The following is a 21,190-nucleotide window of genomic DNA, read 5'->3' on the forward strand; positions in this document are numbered from 1 at the left end:
GTCTCTTTCTCCCCTCTACTGATGGCTAAGAAATCCCCCCTAAATTCTGATAAGTATTTCCATGGAAAAATACAATGATTTAAAAATACATTCTACTGTCAAAGTTTTATTCCTGGTCACCTACATTTTTTATATAGGTGGTCCATGCACTAACCTTGCACATAAGTCCCCACTAAATTGATAATATACCAGAAATAATTTGTGTCCTCCCTACTTCCTGAGCCATACACTACACTATACAGGGAGAAGTATTCCTGATTCTGCAAAGAGCTCTTTGATGTGATAATTGCATGTTATTGACCCCAGATTTTCTTGTGTGACTAACATTCTTGAGCATCAAATACAAAAATGCCGCATGTAGGATTGATGTCTCAGCATTTATTCACCTCCGAACATTATCTGTCAGTCATGCTTAGCTTCTCACTGCAAGGAGACTGATGCGAGGTTATCAGCACCCTCTGATTGCAAAGCTCACCTCCGCAGTTAATGCATCTGCTCAGGGGGACCGATCAGTTCCCTTAACAGTATTTGACAGTGTTGCTCTGCATTTGTGCAGTGGTGTGAAGAGGATGGAAGGGAGTGTAATTGAAGGGGTTAAAAATGGGGCAGAGGAGAGGGAAAAGGATAAGAGAGGAGGGAATAGCTTCAATGGAAGACAGAATGATGAGTACAAAATGGTTATTATGACTGATAAAAGGGATGATGATTGGGAGAGAGCTGAAGAGAGCGAGAGATGCACAGTGGGACTGAAAGCAAAACTTACTGCTATAATTTCTATTACTTACATATATTCACCTCAGTATTTAATAAAATGACTTTATTGAACTAAATGTGTTAAGAAAAAGTCTAATAAGCTATAACCATAGATAAAGATGCTTACTTAATATTGTATTTACCTTTTTTACTTTGCCTTAAGCACAATGGTGTTTAGAGAATAGCTACTAATTTGCGAACATTTATATTTGCATATCACTTGTAATTTCTTATCCTTAATATATTACGTAGAACTAATATCCCATAACAGTTTTACTGTAGATAGTTTTATAAGCCCAAGACAAGATGTATTAACAGCCTGTCTGCCAGAGTAGTAATAACTCCCCCCTCTGGTGATCTCTGATTGAGCATGTAGCACATCCGTCTAGTCCTGACTCGCTGTGTCTCCCTGCCTTGTACACATGCGCGAAATCTTGCCTACAATTTCCCCTCATTTCTTTTTAGATAGCATTTTGTGTAAGGATTTCTGTAAGGTTAATGAGGATTTCCGCCTACCTGTGTGACTAGAGAGACAGTACAATTGTATAATAGCATTGATTGTCTCTACACCATTCATCAAAAGAAGGCATTAAGTTAAATGCATTAAAGGACAAAGAGCGTACAGTACAGTAATTCAGCATAGATTGCTAAATTGAGAAAAGCAGTTGCTGCAATCATATAGTTGCCGCCCAGAAAGAAAGAAAGAAAACACTCATTGTCGAAATCGCGAATACATCGCAAAATGTGATCCACACGCAGCTCCATGAACAAGAACTTTCCATCTGCACCAGTCAAAGGCTTTAACAATTCTGCTAAAGAAACCGACTGGAAGTGGTCATTGCTGACATCAGAGACCTGGCGAAAAAAAAAAAAAGCCTGGTCATGCCTGCATTTTGATAAAAGCACACACTAAATGCCATTTTTCCTCCCCTTTAATGCTGGCTGTAAATCAAATACGATTGCATTAAAGCAGATTGCTTTTGCACAATATTTCTGAAATTGTGGTCACGAATGCACAATGCGAACACTGCACATGCGTTTCGTCGCTCACGCCTTATTCCCTAGGCTGGACTTCGTCAGGAGAGTAGTCCAGCCTAGGGAATAAGGCGTGAGCGACGAAACGCGTTGAGAGCACTCCGTTATCCACTACTCTGTCTATGTAAGATTTTTTTATGATTATTCACTTTTTGCACTTTATTAAAAAACTCACTGATTGGCTGAGAGAAGATGAATGAGATGCTGGACACACTGTTAAATTTGTAATTTTATATGGAAAAATACATCAATAAAAATACATACATTTGATACATACAAATAGTTAATAAATTTATACTAAAAAATATCTCATAAAAAGAATCCCTAGGTTAGGAGGAAATATATCTGTAACTGATAAGTTCACAGCCTAGTAGCCTGTTTTATAAGGTTATATAACCAAAAAAATATAAGGAAGGTGGTGGTTGTGATGATAAATGGAGAATAGAGTCCGGTTCATATACAGTCAAATGGTCATTTGATTTGTAAATATAAATCGCAGGTTGTATTGCTCACCCTTGATGATATTACGTGCTCTGTGCCAGTATTTGGGGGTATCCAGCGAGCGGTCTCAGATGTTACAGGATGGTGGTTCCTTTTTCTAATGCGACTTGCACTCCTCTCGGCTTGTCGCCGGTGTAGCCTGCCTGTAGTCAGGTACGGATTCACCGCACCGACCACGGCGGTGAAGGAGTGTGTTGGATAGTTGATGAGATGCTCCGCTCTGTGTGGAGCCCCGGCTCTCCTGATGTAGCGTGGAGAGCGGCTGGATGAGAACAGCTGATTGCCGGCAGCGAGGGGGGGGGGAAGCTGCACTTCAGCTGTACGGCAGGGTGTGCAAACGGCGGTGAGCCAGCGGGTGAGCTTGTGCTGCGATGCGCTTGTTCAGCGTGAAGTAGTTAGAATACCGGCAGCATGTAGTGAGCTTCTCCTTGTATGAAACAGGCTAGAGGCTGGAAGTAGGATGGGTAGAACACCTAACCAGGTGTGTGATGACGTCAACGCGTTTCGTTCCCGTGGTCTGCTGGTTAGGTGTTCTACCCGTCCTACTTCCAGCCTCTAGCCTGTTTCATACAAGGAGAAGCTCACTACATGCTGCCGGTATTCTAACTACTTCACGCTGAACAAGCGCATCGCAGCACAAGCTCACCCGCTGGCTCACCGCCGTTTGCACACCCTGCCGTACAGCTGAAGTGCAGCTTCCCCCCCCCCCCCTCGCTGCCGGCAATCAGCTGTTCTCATCCAGCCGCTCTCCACGCTACATCAGGAGAGCCGGGGCTCCACACAGAGCGGAGCATCTCATCAACTATCCAACACACTCCTTCACCGCCGTGGTCGGTGCGGTGAATCCGTACCTGACTACAGGCAGGCTACACCGGCGACAAGCCGAGAGGAGTGCAAGTCGCATTAGAAAAAGGAACCACCATCCTGTAACATCTGAGACCGCTCGCTGGATACCCCCAAATACTGGCACGGAGCACGTAATATCATCAAGGGTGAGCAATACAACCTGCGATTTATATTTACAAATCAAATGACCATTTGACTGTATATGAACCGGACTCTATTCTCCATTTATTATCACAACCACCACCTTCCTTATATATTTTTTGGTTATATAACCTTATAAAACAGGCTACTAGGCTGTGAACTTATCAGTTACAGATATATTTCCTCCTAACCTAGGGATTATTTTTATGAGATATTTTTTAGTATAAATGTATTAACTATTTGTATGTATCAAATGTATGTATTTTTATTGATGTATTTTTCCATATAAAATTACAAATTTAACAGTGTGTCCAGCATCTCATTCATCTTCTCTCAGCCAATCAGTGTGTTATTTTCAAAACTTTTTTTTTAGCAGCGCAATCTACTTCAAATCCCCCCCCCCCCCCCTCCCCCAGTATTCTCTTTTTGGGTGAGTCGAGACGGGCTCACAGAAGTGTATGCTGCAGCTGGGGAAACCCTATATATTGTTAAAATTCCACTTTAAAAACTGCTAAGCGCCAGGAGGTGTGTCTCGGAGTGGTCTAATTTATAGTCACTTCGATCCACACTCACCCCCTCTTATTAAAAAACTCCACTAAAAATTTTAATTGGAGTTTCTTTCCTTGTCCACTGCGTGGCACCAATACCTTGGATCCTATCCAAAAAACCTGTGGGGGAAATCCTGCCTTGAGAGGCTCAACTGAATTATCCAGGCAGCACCCTGGTAACCCACTAGGACAGGAAATCCAGAAATCATTTATGATGAGCACAAAAGTTTTTTAACACGGTACGCACAATTTAATTTGAAACCAATTGTGGTTTTCTACTTACTACACCAGAGAGCGCTTTCTTCTCATTCCTTTTTTTAGTACATATTTACTCGAGACGTTGCAACAACGCCTTAAATGGAGAAATAGCAGCAGCCACCCTCACTAAGGGTGTGTGGTTGTAAGAAGTTCTTACTTTGAAACAAATTCATCCGGACTTACATACAGACCTACCTGGGTTGTTAGCGCTTTACAGTACCTCCCCTTTTTGAACGATATATATATATATATATATATATTAGTCCACTCAAAGCAAATGCTTTGAAAGATAGTCTGCTACCTTGTGATTGCCTCTGTGTTTGTTCATTATTGAGAGAGAGACACAAACACTAAACATCGGCACTCACCTTTCCTAGTTTTGGGGTGCCCTATGGCTTGTGACCACATTGTTTAAATAGAAATTGCAAAGGCTCTCCACTAAATTAACTGATATTAATAAATAGTGGAGATTTAGTTAATGTATTGACCAATGCGTTTAAGCCTGCAGCCCTCTTCATGGGACACCACTTTTCTGCAGGTCCTAACCCTATTGCTCAAAATTATTACAGTAAACATAGCTATAACATTAAGGTTTAATTTCAGTCATGCTAACTGGTCTAATGCTCACAGCAGACTATGCTTTTATAGGTGATGCAATTACCAACACACCTGTTGCAAAGCATCTAGAGAAATAGTTAACATAAGCTATAAAAAAATAAGTTAAAACAGGGTGATCACAATGAGACTAATTTAAAAAATTCATCTAATAATATACACTAAACGTCGGCACTTACCTTTCCTAGTTTTGGGGTGCTCTATGGCTTGTAACCACATTGTTTAAATAGAAAATGCAGAGGCTCTGCACACACTAAATTAACTGATATTAAAAAACAGATTTAGTTTATGTATTGATCAATGCATTTAAGCCTGCGGCCCCCTTCACGGGACATCACTTTTCTGCAGGTGTTGGTAATTGCATCACCTTTAAAAGCATAGTCTTCTGTGAGCATTACAAACGTGAAAAGGGGTACTTGTGTATTTTGGCGGCGCCCCCGATGTCCGTCGTACGACGAACAGATCGCATCGCATCGCATGCCATGCACCCGATGGCATGCGATGCGATGCGACGCGATTTTGACCCCCTATACGACCAAAAATCGTATAAGCACCCTAAAGGGTGCTTTTGAGCACCCAAATGGGTGCTAACAATGTTAAATGCACCCCCACGCCACCCCCCACTATAAACGTGAACCCGAAGCGTGGCGAGCGCAGCGAGCCCGCGAGGGGCGGCGGTACGCGTCCTACGACCTTTTCATACCCCCACTATCCACGTCGGCGTGGAGTTGAGAATAGAATAGTGTGGCGAGTGCAGCGAGCCACCGAGCCCGAAGCGTGGCGCGTGCAGCGAGCCCCGCGAGGGGACGCGGATACCTTCACAGTTATACGCGTCCCCTTGCGGGCTTCACAGGTGTCCGTGGCGACGCGGACACCTGTGAAGCCCGCGAGGGGACGCGTTTACCTATGAAGGTATCCACGTCCCCTCGCGGGGCTCGCTGCGCTCGCCACGCTTCGGGCTCGGTGGATCACTGCGCTCGCCACACTATTATATACTCAACTCCACGCCGACGTGGATAGTGGGGGTATGAAAAGGTCGTAGGACGCGTACCGCCGCCCCTCGCGGGCTCGCGGCGCTCGCCACGCTTCGGGATCACGTTTATAGTGGGGGGTGGCGTGGGGGTGCATTTAACATTGTAAGCACCCATTTGGGTGCTTAACATAGTATAAGCACCCATTAGGGTGCTTATACAATGTTTAATCGCATCGCATCCTATGGCATCGTATGCCATGTACAATGGCATACAATTTCAAAATTGTATGCCATCGTGCACTATCGTACGATATCGCGTCGCATCGCATACCATCGTATGTGTTATGGTATGCGATGCGATGGGCGCCGCCAAAATACACAAGTACCTGAAAAGGTTTTCCAGCTTTTCAGTGTATTTCTGAGTCTTCTGAATGCCCTTTTCAAGGTTTAGGGGTGTATCCTTTATACCAGACACAAATTGCATGTGTTACAGATTCATCCAAAACATGGTAGATACCACCCAGCATCTTTTACACAAATGTCCCTATTCCTATCTAATACAAACAACCATATTCCTATCTAAAATAATCAAACACTACTAGACACATCCACATTCAAAACATATTGTGTTGAAAAGGTTGGAGCCAACATACCCCTATATAAAAGATTACCAGGTCAGTTTAGCTATATAGGCGAGCACCGGAGATAGAGACTGGGACGCACACGCGTGCGTCTCACGCGCACGCGCGTCTCAGGATTACGGCGGCTGGGCAGCGTCTCCCTGCCCGTCCCTGCTTCAGGGAGACGCTGCCCAGTTCGGGGGGGGGGGGGTTTGGGTCAGCAAGGGGGACCGGTGGCGATGATGGGGGAAGCAGCAGGGACCCCCGCCAAGCTCGGACGCCACAGGGTGCGCAAGCGTCTCATGCGCACGCGCCCCTGGTGGCAGCCGGCTGCTGGGGAGGATGGCGGTAGAATCGCCTTCCACTGTAAAGATGGAGCCAGCTCCCTCTGTATATATAATTTTACTAGCAAATGGTATAAAAAGGAAAAGTTGTTCTAGCAAAGGTTCTTTATATTACCATTTGAGTCAATATATGCACATCATCATTTAGCTGGACTGCACTGTAACTTAGTTCATAATAGATGGAACTGGGTTTGATATAAGTAATCCAAATTCCCCTGTAGAGCAGTGAGTCTGACTTTGTCCCCAATCCCTATATTTTTTCATTCAATAGGAAAATTAATTTATGTAAAGTACATAGTGGAGAGAAAGCTCCTGACTGCATGGAAATGAGATGTCAGGATTTAATCTCATAAAAAAGAAATGGGACGGATTATAAGCATTAGTGCCGCAATAGTATGTCCCACTTAGTAAAATACATTTGCAAGAGAGAGAACAGGAGCTCTGAGCATGACAGACGAACCAATGACCTGAATTTACTAATAGGAATGGCAGGTTTCCAGTGTCAGCCCCTTCTTGGAACCAAGCATTGTAAATTTGTGTATATATTTCTACCATCCACTGGTCCTGGTCACAGCGTCTATACAACTGCCAAATTTGTTGTGAAGTAGAGAATTGGAACTTGGGAGAAAAGATTATGTGCACGGATTATTAGGTACTGAACGTGGACATTTTGGAGGCTTTTATCATGCCTCATTAAGTTAAGTTTCATTTCTGAAAGCTGCCCTTTAGTTGAGTCTGCTTTTCAGAAGTGGGAGACTTCTTATTACTTGCTACCTGAAATGGAATTGTCAGAAAATAAGCTGCACTGGCCAATTCTGGAGCTGGTCTTCAAATATTGGGGCTGATTCTGTGGCTCTAGCTGGGGGCATTGGTGGAAGCCTGATTTACTACTACCTTATGCTAAAGCAAGAAGCTGTGCGGTTCATGAGCTGGTTCATGCATATGCAAGCAGAAACCCCAGATGCCTGTTGTTATATGCCAGCTGACACATCCTTACAGCTGTACAACCACTTGCACCAGCCCCATAAAGGATGCAAGGATTCATCAGAAACACATTCACTTCCCTGTTTGTATCACTCAGAATTACATGGAGCTTTGATACACACCCAAAAAACTTCCATTATAATGCCAGAAGATATGGCCATTCCATGCACTAACATTGTTGCTGTCACAAGTCAGAATGTACTTGTTGGCACAGGTACTCGTACCACTCGGGTATATAGATAAGGCTGTAATGAGATAGCTACAGTGTGAACTTTAATGATGCTACTACAGTAGAAGACTCTAGGAATGAGGTAAGGCAGAAGCAGGCTGGAGGCCAGACTGGAACTAGATGAATGGACTGGATGTTGGGCAGGGAACAACTAGCTGGATGCCGGACAGGGAATAGATATACAGGAATCCGGCCTGTAACTGGTTACACAGGATACATAGCTGGGACTGGCTATGCTGCGTAACCAAGCTGGAGCTGTAACTGGAGTTCACCAGTAGTGCTGCAGAGCACACAGACTAGAACATGGAGCAGGCAAATAACTTCTTTCAAAAATATGAGTGGTTAACTGCATGCAGATGTTAATAAGATCTACAGGAAGCGAAGGGTGCATTATTCAAAAGGTAGAATTCAACTGGCTGTTAACAGATTAAGGGGTATTCAATCCCCTGCCGCTATTTCCGACGGGGGAAATAGCGGCGGGGACCTATTCAATGCTGAACAGGCATCTCGGCAAAATAAGCCCGACTTTAAAAGCAGTCGGGCTCGTTTTGCCAAAAATCAGCCTTGTCCCCCTTTCGGCACTCAGCAGGCGGGACATTGAATTAGAAAACGGGGCCAGCCCGACAGTTCTGATCTGGGATTGATTACCACCCATAGGCTGAACCCTGCAAGTGCTTGAAATCAACAGACAAGATACAGTGGAGTACTGTAGGTTAAATGAAGCTCTCAGGTGGAAACAGGAGAGAGTCACAGAAGGCTCAGCAGACAAGGTTGTAGATTTCAGAAGAAGATTCCAGCAGTCAGCTGAGAACTTCAGCTCACTGAGTAGTCTTCTAATCAGTGAAGTGCATGTGGAGGTAGTTTAGAACTTGAAGCACAAATAAAAATAGTAGTTATGAACTTTGAAGCTTAGCTGAGTAGGTGCACAGTAATAACAGGGGTAATCTGCAGCTTGGGAAGTACAGTATTGCTGATTCTGGCAGAGAGAAAACTCAGCTCTACTGGAACACTGTAATCACACCGGGAATTGCAGACTTGCTGCTAAACAGGATTTCAGCAATGTGACTTATTGCTCTTGCAATGCATTAGTAAACTGGAAGGGTTTAAATAGGCTGGCCAGAGAGCAGATAGGCTGCAGTGATTATGTGGAATAATACAGAAGCCAGGCAGGTGCAGAGCTGACCACAAGAGTCCTGATGGATGCATCAATCTTATATTGTATAGACCAGTGTTTTTCAACCAGTGTGCCGTGGCACACTAGTGTGCCTTGAGCTGTTCTCAAGTGTGCCCCCACATCTAGAAATGCCCAAACCCATTTACAGCCACCACCAGTTCAAATGTTATTTACTGGTCTCTTCTTTTCATGTAAAGGGCCAATGTATTTTATTTTTGTTACCTGTGGGGAACAGTGTGATTGTTTTTAATGTGGGGGCCAATAGGTTTTTTTTTTCCTGTGGTGGCCAATGTGTTTTGCTCTGTGGGGATCTCATGGTGTGCCTTGGCAAATTTAAAGTCTTATTTAGTGTGCCGCAAGGTAAAAAGGTTGAAAATCACTGGTATAGACTGATAGATTGTACATGTATTTTCCAAATAGCAGGTAATGGACTGCTTTATGTTACGTTATTCATAAATCATATGTAGGTTTATTAAGGTTGGCATTCAGTACCATATTCACACTTAAGTGAAGCAGGTTCCACACATACGGGTGTCTTTATAAACAACTCGCTTTACTTTGTATAAATGGACCACCGGATTGTGCATATGCCAATGGTTCCCAAACTTTTTTGGTTTAAGGCACCCTTTGGGCCTCCATGATTTCATCAAGGCACCCTTAACCGAAAATAATGACCAATCTGTCCCTTTTTTAACCCCTTCCTGACACAGCCAGTTTTTGCCTTCCTGACAGAGCCCTTTTTTCAAATCTGACATGTATCACTTAAGTGGGGATAACTTTTTTTTGCTTTTACTTATCCCAGTGATTTTGAGATTGTTTTCTCGTGACACATTGTACTTCAAATTAGTGGTAAATTTGGGTCGATACAGTCTGTGTTTTTTTGTGAAAAATACCAAAATGTCGTAAAAAAATGGAAAATTTAGCAATTTGCAAAATGTTAAATTTTCTGCTTGTGAGACAAATAATCATACCACTCAAAATAGTTAATAACTAACATAGACCATATGTCTACTTTATGTTTCCATCATTATTTCAACTTCCTTTTAATTTTTTTGGACACTAGGAGGCTTACAATATGAATAGCAAATTCTCCAATTTTCAAGAAAATTTCAAACACTGATTTTTTTAGGGACCAGTTCAGTTCTGATGTGACTTTGAGGGACTTGTATGTGAGACACCCCCATAAATGATGCCATTTCAAAAACTGCACCCCTCACAGTATTCAAAACAGCATTTTGGAAGTTTGTTAACCCTTTAGGTGTTTCACAGGAATTAAAACAAAGTGTAGGTGAAATTTCAAAATTTCATTTTTTTTGCAGATTTGCAATTTTAATACATTTTTCTAAGGAACACAGTAGATTTTACTAGAGAAATGTGACTAAAAATTGATTCCCCCAATTCTTTTGTTTTCATAAATATCCTATATGTGGCCCTAGTGTGCACGTTGACCAAACCACAGGCTTCATAATAGAAGGAGCACCTACTTGATTTTGGAGCCTCCTTTTTATGAGATTATTTTTTAGGCACCATGTAGGTTTCTAGGCACCATAAGATGCTAAAAGTTAGGAACCCCCCCACAAGTGACCCCATTTTGCAAACTACACCCCTCAGGGAATTCATCTAGGGGTATAGTGTACATTTCAAACCCCCAGGGGTTTCACCAATTGTGGTACAACTGGGCAGTGAAAATGAAAAATTAAATTTTTTACACAAAAATGAAGTTCTGGCTCAAAAATGTTCATTTTCACAAGGAATGAAGGAGACAAAGCACCCCAAAATCTGTGCGCCAATTTCTCTCGAGTACGGCAATGCCTCACATGTGACCAAAAAATACCATTTGGGTGCATGGCAGGACTCAGAAGGGAAGGAGTGATTTTTGGATTTTGCAGCTCAGATTCTGGTGGAATGTTGGTGGGTGCTATGTCGCATTAGCAAGACCCCCCAAGCACCAATACAGTGGAACCCCCCCACAAGTGACCCCATTTTGCAAACTACACCCCTCAGGGAATTCATCTAGGGGTATAGTGTACATTTCAAACCCCCAGGGGTTTCACCAATTTTGATACAACTGGGCAGTGAAAATGAAAAATTACATTTTTTTACACAAAAATGCAGTTCTGGCTCAATATTTTTCATTTTCAGAAGGTATGAAGGAGAAAAAGCACCCCAAAATCTGTGCCCCAATTTCTCCCTAGTACGGCAATGCTTCACATGTGACAAAAAAATACCATTTGGGTGCATGGCAGGACTCAGAAGGGAAGGAGTGATTTTTGGATTTTGCAGCTCAGATTCTGGTGGAATGTTGGTGGGTGCTATGTCGCATTAGCAAGACCCCCCAAGCACCAATACAGTGGAACCCCCCAAAAGTGACCCCATTTTGCAAACTACATGCCTCAGGGAATTCATCTAGGGGTATAGTGTACATTTCAAAACCCCAGGGGTTTCACCAATTTTGATACAACTGGGCTGTGCAAATGAAAAATTACATTTTTTACACAAAAATGCAGTTCTGGCTCAAAATTTTTCATTTTCACAAGGAATGAAGGAGACAAAGCACCCCAAAATCTGTGCCCCAATTTCTCCCGAGTACGGCAATGCCTCACATGTGACCAAAAAATACCATTTGGGTGCATGGCAGGACTCAGAAGGGAAGGAGTGATTTTGGGATTTTGCAGCTCAGATTCTGGTGGAATGTTGGTGGGTGCTATGTCGCATTAGCAAGACCCCCAAAGCACCAATACAGTGGAACCCCCCCACAAGTGACCCCATTTTGCAAACTACACCCCTCAGGGAATTCATCTAGGGGTATAGTGTACATTTCAAACCCCCAGGGGTTTCACCAATTTTGATACAACTGGGCTGTGCAAATGAAAAATTACATTTTTTTACACAAAAATGCAGTTCTGGCTCAAAATTTTTCATTTTCATAAGGTATGAAGGAGAAAAAGCACCCCAAAATCTGTGCCCCAATTTCTCCCGAGTACGGCAATGCCTCACATGTGACCAAAAAATACCAGTTGGGTGCATGGCAGGACTCAGAAGGGAAGGAGTGATTTTTGGATTTTGCGGCTCAGATTCTGGTGGAATGAATGGTGGGTGCTATGTTGCTTTAGCAAGACCCCCGAAGCACGGTGAAATGATGAACCTAATAATCCATAGATGTGTGGTATATTTTAAAACACTCCTTTATACATAGGCCGGGTTTGTCGCGGCAAGTGTCACACTGGAAAATAGTTTGCTTTCTTATTCCCTTTTTATAGCAAACTTTGCACCTTTTTTGTGTCCTGCCCTTTTTTCCAGTGGAGGGGATTTCATCAGGAAAATGCTGCCCTGGTACAATACGGGGGCCAGTACTAGAAGTACTGGGGCCCTCTGCCTGCTGGTTCCCAAATATTAGGCCCTTTATGACTTCCTCTTGAAAGTACATAAATGTCCCCCTCTGGCTGGTAGAACGGAATAGCACGTAAGCGTTATACAGTGCCATCTGGATGATATACACGGCCAGCTTCTTGTACCAAATTTTTGTTTTCCGCAGGGCACTGTACGGCTTCAGTACCTGATCTGAAAGATCCACTCCGCCCATGTACCTATTGTAATCTAGGATACAATTAGGTTTTGAGGTGTGGGTACTGGTACCTCGTACAGGGATGGAGGTGGTACTGTCTCCATGAATTGTTGTCAGTATAAGGACATCCCTCTTGTCCTTATATTTGACCAACAACATATTTTCGGTGCATATTCCCCTGCTTTTACCCCTTCTCATTACTTGGGCAATGTGCGTTTTTGGGAGGCCTCTTTGGTTCTTGCGCACAGTACCGCAAGCTGCTGTACCTCTTGAACCAAGGGCCTTAAACAGGGGGATGCTAGTGTAAAAGTTATCCACATAGAGGTGATAACCTTTATCCAGGAAGGGGTGCACTAAATCCCAGACAATTTTTCCACTAACACCTACGAGGGAGGGGGGGCATTCTGGCGGTTCAATTCTTGAATCCTTCCCTTCATATACCCTAAACCTGTAGGTGTACCCTGAGGTGCTTTCACACAGCTTATACATTTTTATGCCATACCTTGCCCTCTTACTGGGAAGGTACTGGCGGAATTTAACCCTTCCTTTAAAATGTATAAGGGACTCGTCTATGCAAATGAATTTATCTGGGATGTACATCTCAGCAAATTTGGCGCTGAAATGATCAATGACCGGCCTGACTTTAAATAGCCGGTCAAAGGTGGGATCATCTCTGGGTGGGCACTGTGCATTATCGTTGTAATGCAAAAATTTAAGGATAAACTCAAAACGAGTCCGGGTCATGGCCATACGGTAAAGTGGGGTGCTGTACAGAACATCTGTACTCCAATATTGCCTAATTTCTGGCTTTTTTACTATGCCCATATGAAACACCAGACCCCAAAACGTCATCATCTCTACTGCATCTACAGGGGTCCACCTAGCAAATGATGACGTGGGGTTTTGAGCAATAAACTGCTGGGCATATAAATTAGTTTGGTCCACCATTAAATTTATAAAATCATCAGAGAAAAATAATTTGAAAAAGTCAATTTCTCTGAGACCTGTGGAATTAAATTGGATTCCTGGGATGGCCAAAAACTCAGGAACCTGGGGCTCAAAATTGTCTGGTGGTGGGGTCCATACGAGATCAATTATTGGGGGGGGGGGTCTCAGCTGCTCTACGGGGGCGTCTTTGAGGGGGTCCCTCATCACTAGAGGAGGAAGAGGAGCTTAAGATGAATCCTTCAAATTCCCCGCTTGCATCACTGGCTGTGTCAGAGTCAGAGGCAAGCATGGCATATGCCTCCTCCGCTGAATACATTCTTCTGGATGACTGGGATGACATTTGGGATGACATTTGGGATGCCATTTTTATTTTTGTGTTTCTGGTAGTGAAATGTTTCAACACGTGTATAGTGTAGGGGGGGTACAAACTTTATTTCAACCCGGGGGGGTATGTAGTGTGTAGTGTGTATGTAGTGCAAAAAAAAAAAAAAAAGGTCCTGCGCCAAAAATTGAGCACAGATGTTGGTCAGTAACGTCCGTCACTGAACAGCGCTCAAAGGCAACAGGAATTTGATAAAAAAAAAAAAAGATCAACCCTGTGCCGAAAAAGCTGATCAGTGATGTACGTCACTGATCAGCGCACAGTGGCCACAGGACACCCACAAAATCACAGTGTGTGTAAAAAATTTTTTAAAAAAAGACCCCACAGCACCCTCAAAAAAAACAAAGGTGATCACTGATGCGACACTGATTACCAGTGAGGGGCAGCAGGTGCACAACCTTTGGTGCAACTGACAGTGCAACTGGCAGCAACTGACAGGTATATATATAAAAAAAAAAAAAAACCTGCACCCCCAAAAAGTTGCTGATCAGCACAGATATACTGATCAGCACAAAAGGGGGGGCAGCAGACACAAAATATAGCACTCTCTATCACTCTCTTTCACTATCTCTCTCTATCTCTCTATCTCTCACTATCTATCACTCTATGACACTGCAGCAGCAGCAGCACTGACAGTTATATATATAAAAAAAAAACCTGCACCCCCAAAAAGTTGCTGATCAGCACAGATATACTGATCAGCACAAAAGGGGGGGCAGCAGACACAAAATATAGCACTCTCTATCACTCTCTGTCACTATCTCTCTCTATCTCTCTATCTCTCACTATCTATCACTCTATGACACTGCAGCAGCAGCACTGACAATCACGGCCTTTGGGGGCGGGTGGGGTGAGGTGGGGTGACACCAGTATACACAACAAATAGTGAATAGGCGCTCCTCCAAAGTCCTTAGGAGGAATGTGAAGCCCAAAATGGAGTTAGTCTTCCATGATCCAAAGTATGAAAACATAAGCGTCCTCCAAATTAATTTTATTAAAAAGTTCTTAATGCGGTACTGCACTGTATTTCTTCAGTATTTTCATAAAATAACCCAATGCATTCCGTCTTTTAAAGACTTCATCAGGGGTCACAATTTCTAAAAATGACATCCCGCATATTAAAATAAATACAATATGAAGTACACTTATGCTTCATATTGATAATGTGCAAATAAGACTAGGAAGTGCTGAGTGCATAGTTATGATTAAATATTTTGGGGAAAAAGTGATGCAGAAAAATGTGTTTATAGGATAATAATGGGTGAAGCAAAATAAATTTATGGGGTAATATCAAACGTACCTCAAATTAGGATTTCTGTCACAATTCAGGGTGCACTTCAGCTCGAGAATTGGCTTGACCTATCACAGGGGCGTGGAGTCTAACCGTGCCGGGGGTTTTCTGCCAGTGACCCCTCCAGGCGGGATTTGGGCATCTGCGGCTCCCGACACGTCGGTCGCAGCCCCCTGGATAGGTTTCCTTAATGAGCTGATGTGCTGGATGAATATGGACGTGGTCGTCTAGCCGGGTCAGAACCAGATGGACAGTGCGGTGCAAAGGGGTGCAGCGAAGAGTGGTCAGGACAGGCCGGGTCAGGTACACTGGAATGACTAGTATCAGGGATCAGGCAAGCGGATAATCGGAGTCAGGCTGGGTCGGTACACGGGAGATCATAATAGGATGCGATTTAGGGTTTTTTTTGCGATTTTTGTGTGATTTTTAGGCAAAAAACATCAGAAATCGCACGACCAGGGACGGGATGTTCTAACATCCACAGCCCAGCTCCGCCCCCCTTCGCCAGCCCATCGCATACATAATTATCGCATATGCTCTAACATATGCGATAATAAAGGCAAATGACAGCTCTTGCGTTAAGAGCTGTCCTTTGCGGTGAGTCAGCAGCTCTCCTCCTCCCTGCACCCAGAAGAGGATCATAGTGCAGGGAGGAGGATGTCACAGGTCTGGGCAGCACAGCTCTGGTGAGGGGGGGTCGGTGCGGGGACAGGTGAAGGGTGGTCGGTGCGGGGATGCGGTGGGTCGTGGTAGAAGCCCATAGGCTTCTATGGGGCATCGCCAGATTTTTCTGGCGCTGCCCCCATCGCGGTAACCGGCGGTAACCCGGAGGTAACCCGGAGGGGGATACTTAGAGCATCCCAAAATGCAGTATAAACCCCGATAATGGGGTTTTTACCGCATTTTTAGTTTAGAGAATCTCCCCCCAGATTGTGATGGGCGATTTTGACAGAACCATGCACTCCTTGAATGGTCAGCATGGGCAGGGATACTGGGTAAGTGGGGACCCCCCCCCCCCCCCAGTGAAGGGGACCCCCTCCAGAATTTCCCGGCCAATGCAGAAGCCCGGGGCTGTCCCTGATGTAATAAGCCTGAATGTAATAAGCAATGCTGCAGGCTATTAAGTGAAAACCATGATTTCACTACCTGCAAGCCACACACAGCCCTCAAAAACATTGGTAAGATTCATTATACAGTATATGTCAAGGTAGTTATATTATAACCATATACACCCATTCAGAAAGTGTTTTGGTATACTTTAAAAAGCAGGACAGTGAATTCACAGAAGTCGACATGTGTCAACTTTTTCACTGTAACACAAACATAACAGTTTTTTATATGGAAAAAGACACTTAACCACATCTAAGAGCAACAAGGATGTTTTTGGACTCAATTTCTACTTGCACTGTGACGTACGCTCAGATATACGGAAGGTGTTGGTGTGAAAACAGACAACATCCGTCCGTACACGGTGGCGTACGCTCTGATGTACGCCAGGTATCGGTGGCTAAGAGGGAGATCCGTCCGTACACGGTGGCGTACGCTCAAGTGTACGCCACTCCCCATTGTCGGTGTTTGTGACCGTCCGTGTGCGGCTGTTCTGTGGGCGGACTTTCGCTCACCGCCCGCGTATGGGAAATGTACGGTGAAACGGACCGTACGTACGTTTCACTGACCTAACCAGAATAAGGCCCTATGTCCCTAGGTTAAAAATGGTTCTCATTTCAGTTTTTGCTAGGGATTCCTCCAAACATTTTTACACCAACTCCAACTAACAACTTGAATGTGCTATCACATTATCTATAGTCAAGTTTTGGGTTGCAAAGGATTATGTTAGAATTCCCAGATAACCTGCAGGGAAGCATGCACAAGGTCTGTAAGAATTAAGAAAGCCATCCATATATCTTCAGACCATGGGTGATATTTAATAGGATGAGAGATTCAGAAAGTGAGAGATTTGGTGAGAAATCTCCAGTTTTTTTTAAAGCTGTAATCATTTACACTGCAAAATCAAACTGGTTTTGCAGTGTAAATGATTGCCGCTTTAAAAAAACTGGAGATTTCTCACCAAATCTCTCACTTTCTGAATCTCTCATCCTATTAAATCTCACCCCATGTTTCCATAGAGCTCTATTGAATGGTTATGGAAGGAGTGAGTCCAGCAGCATAAACTACATCACAGAAGGCGGTACTTATGTATTATCTGGGCTCCCATGTTAAATGCACCCCATTTTTTCATACCCCTACTATCCAACTACGCATGGAGTTGATTTTATATAGTGTGGCGAGCCACCGTGCCCGAAGCGTGGCGAGGGGACGCGGTCTCATAAGAAAAACGGGAGCCCAGATATTACATAAGTACCCAGAAGGCAAAGGGCAATTACAGGTGTGGTAACTCTCCACTATCGCTTATTCATCAATTCTTTTCCATGTAAAAACGTTTACAGATATTTAATAAATCTTTAAACCAAATTATTAGTAAATTGTCCAATACTTTCTACCAGAGCAATAATGAGATTTTATGTTTTTTTCCACCTATCTTAAACAATTCATTCCTACTGCAAGTGGATGGATAGTTTCAGGATTATAGTGACCTCAGCCCATAGAGGCCAGTGGCTAATTAATTTGTAACTTCAGACTCCCACAGCTGGCATCTATATAATGTATAGCTCTCATCCCAATGCTTGCATTGCATGCATCATCTTCCCACAACTCAAGGGGGAGTAAGAAGAGTCGCTAGATATAGCTTGGGGACATTTTTTGATTTATATTGCTGGTCCTCCTGTTGCAGCTGCACCAGAATATCACTTTCTCATCTGAATCACTACTATATTCTTGCCAGTTAATTACATACCAGGGATTAATATCACATTGATGACAAGGCATTACATAATGTAATTTATGTATTGTACTGTTGTGTATTGTTAGATTGTTGATTTGTTAGGTGAAATGAATGGTGCCATACTAACACACTTTCTCCCATCAATATCAGACTCTTAAATAGGATGACCATAAGCTGGTGTGCATTTTGCCTGATGTAAACACATTTAGATCAGAACCTTCAGGGTGCATACGTCAGTGTGAGATGTAAGCAGATGGTTGTTTTGGAAGCCCAGATGACTGGTCTAAAGAGACTGGAGCAAAGCTTGCAGCTCACGGTGGAAACATTAGGAGAACGGGGGGGGGGGGGGGGGGAGCAGAGTTAGGTGAGGTTAAACAGGCTAGTTGGGTGATGGAAGAAGTAGTAGGGGGAGGAAGAGGCAGGTCAGTGCTGATTTAACAAGGCCCAGCAGTTTCGCCCGACTGGACGACAATACTGTAGTGTAGACGATATATCAGGCCTGGTGGTACCGGTAAAGACTGGCTCCTCTATCATCTAAAGGACAGGTTCTTCTAGAGACTAGGGATACTCAGGTGCCCAGACAGATTGTGGTGGGCGGGGACTCAAAAATTTTGATAAAGCTGCCCAGAGCAGTGATATGCGTTAGTGGCTGCTCAACATTCATCACTACGGCGGTACAGCTTGGACCACACTGATTGCTATCTTCTTGGAACCCCTTCACTCACCTGGACAGTCTCATCGCATTACTGCTTCATTCCATCTGACTACCATATAATCTTGAGGACATCCTTGCTTCCAGAGACCTCGCTTAAACTCACCCCAACTCCTCCATCGGTTTTGGTTGCTAGTAATTATACTGCATACTTTTGACTGCCATTAAGGAACTTTGCTCAATTATCCAGACATTGACTGGACCGCATTTGGGAACCTAGGACATATACAAATCTTGTCCATGTTGTAAGGTGTCGTAATCACACCACCTGGACAGCACTCCCCTCTATAAATGTGCTCACATGTGTCAATGAAATAAAAACATATCCACAAACACACCTTTCTCCTAAAAGATTTTTCTATTTATTTTTGTGACACAAACAAGTACATATCAGTTAAAAGCACACACTTGTCTTTTTCGGACAGACTTCACATCCCTGTAGTGTCGTGCCACCTTATTGACTTCATCTGTAATTTGGTCCCAAATCTTATCCTTCGCAGAGGGGGTCAGCTTCCTGGTGGTTAACTCAATCCATTCCTGTGCTCGGGGTACCAAAATCTGGCTCCTAAAATGAAAGGTTCTTGTTGAGACGGAGCCAGGACGAGATCTGCAATGCGGACCCCTGAATGCAGTGGCGACATGCAGAGGTGTAAGGGGGTGTTTATCTTTACTTGGTTGGGTGGGTGTTAGGGCTAGGGGGAGGGGGGTGGTGCTGCCGATATGTCCCGCTCTCGGCCAATCAGACACATACTAGTAGTAACTATAGCCACACAGACCGGTGCCCACAGTCCCTCAGCGCCTCCCCGCCACAGCGGGTGCTGCAGGGCTATAGTTACGCCACTGTGTGGTCCATGGCCCATAGTGTTAAAGTGTCATTCATCAATCAATATGTACGTAGAGTTTCTGTATATGTGTTTGTGTGTTTTAGTGTTATATTGCAATATGAATGGAGTAATAAAGTTTATTCAATGAACAGCATAACTTATATATGCACCTGCAATTATTTGCTGCGCCATTACCAATATGACTTCAACCAGGGCAGCACCCTTCAGCCCAAGGGAGCTGCTGGCGCTGGTCCAAGTAATGGACCAGCGCCTGGGGCCCTTGGGCCCTTATATCTCTAACACCCAGAAGCGCCGGGTGTATAATGCTGCCCGGAGAAGGATATTTGCCCACACGGGTGTCTCGCGGACCATCGCCCAGCTGGAGCGGCGGTGGTCTGACCTCAGGAGGCATCAGCCAGATCTCCTGGGGCGGATCCGACGCTACGTGAGGTGCTGTAAGTATATTTTAATCTCAATTTATGTGCATTTTTTTTTGCAAATGTTGAAGTGCGTATGTGTATGTAAATGTATGTATATGTATATATGTGTGTGTGTGTGTGTGTGTGTGCGTGGTGTAAAAAATCTTATTAAATTTAAATAAAAACACTACTAAAATGATTATTATGTTTGCTGTTTTGATTAATGTTTTGTTTTCCCTTCATATCCCACCACCTTCAATAACACTACAATCAACATTCACATTGCAGCACGCGCCATGGCACGCATATGGGCATGTACAATAGAACAAAATTCTAGGAGTTCCATGCGCTAAGGTATACAAAGTGAGTGATACAATTTACAATCAAGAAAACTGATGGACTTACACCAAATATTTTATAGGCACAGTTCACTGTGAATCCTGATAAGTCCAGTGACTTCACTTTACTGTTATTTGTGATCCTATAATGAAAAGAGACACATCGTGCAGACACCTTTTGTATAAGGGGAAGGCAGATTCTTTTAAATAGATGCACTCACAAGCGTAGGATATAAACAGGCATATCATCACCCATTGGTGATAGGTAATGGCACACAACCTTCGAATGTCGTTTTGAACTCCTACTGAGAAGAGAGATACAAATCGTGCAGACACCTTTGATAAAGGGGGGTACAATTTATTAAAAGGATGCACTCACAAACATAGGATAAAAACGGGCATATCATCACCAGCAGGTGATACAGAAATGGGATGATCTCACCCAACCGCAGATGGATTTCACAACCAACTCAAATGACAGGAAGCCAATGAAGGTATGCTTAGCGGGTCAGTGATGTTCTCCCAATGATAGCGTCAAAAATTTCTCCAGCCAGGGGTATGATCTGCTCAATGCATTTCGGACATTGTAGTCCTTCGTCAGGAGCATAACATAGCCCCCGGCTGGAGCTGTTTAAATAGGCTGAAAGACGCGCGAAAAGCCGGCATCCGGCGTGTTTCGCCGGAACCGGAAGTGCGTCATACTTCCGCATTGCGGAAGATTGCGTTCCATTGGAAACGGAAGCGTGCGTTCCAAAGTGCCGGGACTTGCGTTCCAAAGGCACAGGAAACGCTTACCTCTACGTAACCAAATAGAAAAATGTATAGGGGAGAAAATTCCTGATCGCTCT

The sequence above is a fragment of the Crinia signifera genome, chromosome 8 (assembly GCF_055691185.1).
Source record: "Crinia signifera chromosome 8, ASM5569118v1, whole genome shotgun sequence".
Taxonomy (NCBI): Eukaryota; Metazoa; Chordata; class Amphibia; order Anura; family Myobatrachidae; genus Crinia; species Crinia signifera.